The 6,113-nt window shown below is 42.6% G+C and overlaps 1 protein-coding gene across 2 annotated transcripts in view; it reads right to left on the reverse strand.

Annotated features, from left to right (window-relative positions):
* Positions 1–1,308, reverse strand: part of erich2 (glutamate-rich 2) — a 4,169-nt gene extending 2,861 nt beyond the window's left edge. Inside the window, exon 1 of one of the 2 annotated variants that reach the window (XM_025066104.1) lies at positions 629–1,308. The gene's annotated coding sequence lies outside the window, so the exon portion shown is untranslated. The remainder of the gene's footprint in view (positions 1–628) is intronic. The other variant, XM_025066103.1, reaches the window with a different exon arrangement.
* Between the last annotated feature and the right edge of the window lie 4,805 nt (positions 1,309–6,113).

Raw genomic sequence — 6,113 nt, forward strand, 5'->3', positions numbered from 1 at the left:
AAAATAACAATATATTTACACAGATCACTTTGGGTTTTGGAGAAATGATCGAGTCTTGTCGAAGTCAAAGGGGCTCGAGTCCAAGTGAAGTCACGAGTCACTGATGTTAAAGTCCAAGTCGAGTTGCAAGTCTCTTTACATCTTGTCAAGTCGAGTCTAAAGTCTAAATCAAATTGATGACTCGAGTCTGACTCGAGTCCAAGTCATGCGACTCGGGTCCACACCTCTGGTTATTATTATTATTATTATAAGGGTTGTTTGTATGTTTCTAGTGCTGCAGGTCCTACGTTTCCTATACATCTAGTTAAAAAGTTCAACGTTAAACATTTAAATGTATACCCGATTTATTACATTCCTAGTTCATTTTGTTATCGTCCTGATTATTTGCGCAGGTGAGGTTGTCGTAGCAAGTGGCGAAAGCAACCCGCGTCCGCCGCGATACAACGCATGAAAGAGAGCGGCAACTGTCAAAGACAGCGGTGAAGTTTATTGACATTGCTGCACAACAGTTGAAAGGGGCCTGAGCCGTGAGAAAAGAATCCTCTTGTTTCGGTCAGTTGCTCCAAAGAACTTGCACCTGTCACTGAATCCACCGGTGAGGTTTTCAAAAAAAAGACATTTAACTCACCTGCTCTTAGACAAACAGTAGCCTCCAGCCTTTGAATCTTTTTTTTTTTCCCCCTCTTTCATTCTCTCATTTCTCCTTGTTTTTAGTGTTGACTCATCCCTTCGCCAAGACAAATGCAAAACACAAAAAACTGCAGCTATCGGCCGCTACCTAGGCAACACGACAACAAAGAAAAAGCCGTTCTGCTCTCGTGACTGTGGGACATTTTGCACTTTTTTTTTCTTCTCTTCCACCGGTGTAAGGGATACTTGGAATGGAGTGTACCGTGACTTGTTAGGAATGTTACTCGATCGCCACCTTCCGCGATGTTAAGTTCAGACGTTTTCGTGATGTGTTTGTCAAGTAGATTACTTCCTTAAAGTGAATTCTTTTCCTCACTGTGCAGGAGTGAGTGTTGATATCGTGGAAAGACGTTTAACCTTCAAGAAAAATCAAGCTTTCAGTCAACTGGCAACCACGAGAAAGACAAGTCTGGACAGTGAAGACGATATAATACCTCTGACCTCCTTTGTTGTTGATGATCAAGGTGTTTGGTTTCACAAACACCACTCACACTCCGCAGATGGGACTCCTACGTCACAGCTTTTTGGATATAAGTTACATATAAGTGTCGGCATAGACCAGGGGTGCCAAATATGCGGCCCGCGGGCCTCAACTGGTCCGCTAAGTGGTTCAATTTGGCCTGCTTGATACATTTTGAAAGTAGGCTTCGTGTGATATTTTGTAGAAAAAAAAAATGAAATATGAAGATTTTCTAATACATTTCTAGTATTTTTTTTTTTTTTTTTGCATGAAAAAAGGGGGAAAAACACAGACTTAGATTTTCTAATACATTTCTAGTATTTTATTTTATTTTTTGCATGAAAAAAGGGGGGAAAACACAGACTTAGTTGTTATTTATAGGTAATGAGATAATGATTGGACTGGTCCGTCCCACTTGACATCTACTCAGGCTGTATGTGTTCTAGATCAACCAAAAAACACTGCCTACTGTTAATAAAACCAAAATCGAAGCGATACTGCTTATACTCCGTTGTTATGCCCTCTGGCTGGTTTTGCCTCCGTTGTCAGCCATATTTTATCTAATAAGTAGCTGTAACTGCTACATTAGCTGCGCGTACATCCGAGGCAGCTGAACACTGCCTCGGATGAATGTGTGTGTGGGTGAGTTAGTTAATAGGTTCATGTCTTCGCAGCGCTGGGCTGCAAATCTCTCATGGCTGTCTGAAAATCTCGCTAAGATATACAGTAAGTGTCAGGCCTGATGTTTTGTCGGCCCGGAGACTTTTCACGGCTGCTAAATTGGAGCTTGACTGACAGACCCGTCCACTCTCCGCCACACTCTGATGCTCTCTTTGCACAAGGGTTAGGGAGTAATTTGGAATGAGAATGAGAGAGTGCACCATATTTTTTGTTGTTGTTTACTTCTACTTTACCTCACGTTCTCCTATAGGGGAAATATAAACAGAGACAAATAAACTTTGTAAACTAAATCTATCTATCTATCTATCTATCTATCTGTCTATCTGTCTATCTATCTATCTATCCATCCATCCATCCATCCATCCACCCATCCATCCATCCATCCACCCATCTATCCATCCATCCATCCATCTATCCATCCATCCATCCATCCATCCACCAATCCATCCATCCATCCATCCATCCACCCATCCATCCATCCATCCATCCATCCATCCACCCATCCATCCATCCATCCATCCATTCATCCATCCATCCATCATCCATCCATCCATCTATCTATCTATCTATCCATCCATCCATCCATCCATCCACCAATCCATCCATCCATCCATCCATCCACCCATCCATCCATCCATCCACCCATCCATCCATCCATCCATCCATCCATGCATCCACCCATCCATCCATCCATCCACCCATCCATCCATCCATCCACCCATCCATCCATCCATCCATCCATCCACCCATCTATCCATCCATCCATCCATCTATCCATCCATCCATCCATCTATCCATCTATCCATCCATCTATCCATCCATCCATCCATCTATCCATCCATCCATCCATCCATCCATGCATCCACCCATCCATCCATCCATCCACCCATCTATCCATCCATCCATCCATCTATCTATCTATCCATGCATCCATCCATCCATCCATCCATCTATACAGCATTCAAAAACAAACAGTTATAAATGGACATGGAAACTTAATACAATGAATATATTGTAAAGATATGAATAAATGTATTTATACCATATCTTAACACCCTGAAAATTGTATCCACATACTCCCTGTTTCCTGAGTTCCCGTTAGGCCTGAAGACACTGGCCCCCACTCACATTCTTGTACGCGCACACAAATGTACCCAGCGCGCTATAAACGTAACATGCGCTAGCTTGCAAACGGGCTTTGAGGATTTTTCCCTTTTTCGCGGTGGGTCTTGGAATGCAACTGTCGCAAAAAAGGAGAGATTGCCGTATATATCCATTCCGTCCATTTTCCTTACTTTGACAGCGAACAAAGCTTCCTTACCGTACCTTCACCGACGCAGACCTGCTATAACACGACAACGTGTCATCGTAACGGTGTCCGTGTGTGTGTTAGCTTCTTGCGTCTTCAGACAGTATATACACACACGTATGTTTATAAAGCATCCGTGCAGGTCCATCGGTGTGCTGTGATGTATGACAGTGGCATGCCCACACTTCACAGCCTCCAGCGGCCCTGGAAATGCAAATTACAATCAGAGGAGCAGATTGGAGCCGGAGAGGATAATTGCTCCATTATGGCGCTCTGTGTTTGTGTGAGAGCGTGCGTGTGTGTGTGTTATGTGAAGCAGAGAGACGACAGCAGTGATAAAAGATGGCTGCCAAATGCTTCATGCTGATATACAAACCCGGGACAGGTCGAGGTGCCGGAGTCATGGAAAATATCGCTAGGTATTTTGCTACCAATAAGGGCAGAGCTAAGATTAAGCTAATTGTACGTCGGAGTTTTAAAACGTCAAATATTGAGAACCTCCTTCCAACGATCATAATTACAGCTGCTCCTCTGCCCCCAAACCCGCTGGTCGAACGTAGTCGCGAAAGCCTTGAATCGTTTTTGAGACTAGAGGTTTTGCTTGCGTTGTTTTTTTTTAATGTTAGTTAGCATAAATAAATGATCAATTGTTCTAATCATTTGTAGGGTCTTAGTACAGGTGTGCGGGCAAACGTTTTGACTCGTGGGCCCAAAATTTGACAAATGACATGTAACATAAAAGTTCAAATGCTATAGTGTTCGGCGGGCCAGATTTAGAAGTCGAACGGGCCACATCTGGCCCCCGGGCCGTATTTTGCCCACGTCTGTCTTAGACAAACCAACACAATCAAATGCAACAAATGCAACAAAATACTAGCTAGCCAGTCTTCGGCTAGCCATCTTACTGATGGTTCTTCTGAATTGAATTGTCACGTTATATTCTTCATGCGAGTGCTTAGGATTTCGCGTATCTCTTCCCACGGACAAAAACATGCGAAAGCTAACTGGTCGTTGGAAATTGATGATGACTCACACCAGATGTTTGCTGGGATTGGTTTCTGATATCCCAGATTTAGTGGTCAGTGATCAGAAAAGACCCATGGCCTGTTGCATAATTACAATTATCATTAATATTATTATTAATAAGTTACGTTTTTTGATTCCTAAAATTGAAAAAGGGGAGCCGGGTCGGGAGCAGATAGATGGAGCGTTAGTGTGAACTAAGATAAATGACATGTAAAAGTGCATGCATAAAGGCTAAAATGCTAAAATTGCTAAAATGCTTTGATCATTTTTTACCCCATCTACTGGGGAAACGTGGGTATTGCAGGGAAAAAGGCAGACGTAGAATGATAATATAAATAAATTATAGCATTTGGAAAAGTTTGGCGGGCCGGATTGAAAAGCCGAACGGGCCAAAATGCGGACCCCGGGCCTTAGTTTGCCCATTCGTGCTCTAACCCTTAGACTGTAGAAGGTATAATAATTACATTACAATGAGGAGTCTCAACATCTTTGTCCTTTACGTCTGGTGTAAATACATTTTTTTTTTTCCTTTGCGATGTAAAATACCATCAATATGAAACTTAAAACAATGAGAAATAAAATAAATATTTTCTCCTACAATTAGAGGCTAATACTTTGCGGGAAGGAATAAATCCTCCGTCTGTAAATTCTCAATCATATCTTCTTATTGTGTTTGTGTGTCTTAAATCATTTTCTTGTTTGTGTTCCTCACGGGGTTATACCGCTATTATTTCGTCATTAAATGCAGTTTACTTTTAATGTGAAGTCTATTTGCCCGACTCCAGCCTGCGGGCACGTACACGTCTCTGGTCTTCATCGTCGTCATCGTCGTGCTCATCGCAATTGTCATCATTACCCCCCCCCCACCAACCCCCCCATTACTTACTCTCTTTATTTTTCCTGCCACACTGACACCGACCGAGCTCATTTGTCTCACTTTCAGCCCCATCCATCACTCTGTCACTCGACCAGCTCTGATTTCTTCATTTTTTTTTCCTTGACTTTTTTTTTTTACTACATTCATTCGTTTGGAGAAAAAGAAAAGCAAAAGGAGGGCCCGTAGATCAACCGCAACTGTACGAGTTGCTGCCACCTAGTGACTGGAGGCTCGTTATCGTTCAAGCAGGTACATCAGTGGTACACTTTACTGTATCGCCAGCGTCCTCCCCCCGCCCCCCACCAGGGGGCCCCGTCCAGCTCTTTGAGAAGTTGTTGGAAGGCTCCTACACACAAACGTTCCTAGTTCACGTCTCTGCTCCTGACCTGGGACCTGGGACCCACCTAGGATGTGAAGTCGCCTGGGCTGTCTCCCAGTGCATCATGGGAGGTATTAGGATGGAGGAATTATGACATCGCAACGCAAGGTGCTATAAAAAAAAGAAAAAAGGCACAGAAATGTGTCACCGATAGACTTTTGTCGTTTTTTTTTTTTTTTTACGATTTGATTTGATTTGATTTTATGATTGTTTATTCTGCAATTTCCTTAATCGCTTTAGACATTTTTTTTGCCCCCACCCAGGGCTGTTGACAAGCGTGTCATTTCGCAATACCTTATGTGAGCGCTGATAAGATGAGTGAGGAATGAGCCTGTGTGGGACAAATGTTTCATTGAGGAAAGAAGCGAAACATAAATCATTGTGACGGAGCAAGAATGGAGGAAGACGTCCGTCCGTTATCTGCTCGCACACGCGCTGTCAGGGATTTATAATACACGGCTTTTATAGCGCCCTTACACACTTTTCTCTCTCTCTCTCTCTCTCTCTCTCCCTCTCTCTCTTTCTCTCACTCACTCGTTCTTTCTTTTCTATTTTTCTCTCTTTTCTAACCCGCTCTTCAATTTTGACCTTTCCAATTTTGACGTTTCCCTTTTTGTCCCTTTGTCATATAAAACAAAAATAAACACGTATGAAACTTTAATGAAAATGAAAATATAATTGTACATATTTC

The sequence above is a fragment of the Cynoglossus semilaevis genome, chromosome 20 (assembly GCF_000523025.1).
Source record: "Cynoglossus semilaevis isolate Cse_v1.0 chromosome 20, Cse_v1.0, whole genome shotgun sequence".
Lineage (NCBI taxonomy): Eukaryota > Metazoa > Chordata > Actinopteri > Pleuronectiformes > Cynoglossidae > Cynoglossus > Cynoglossus semilaevis.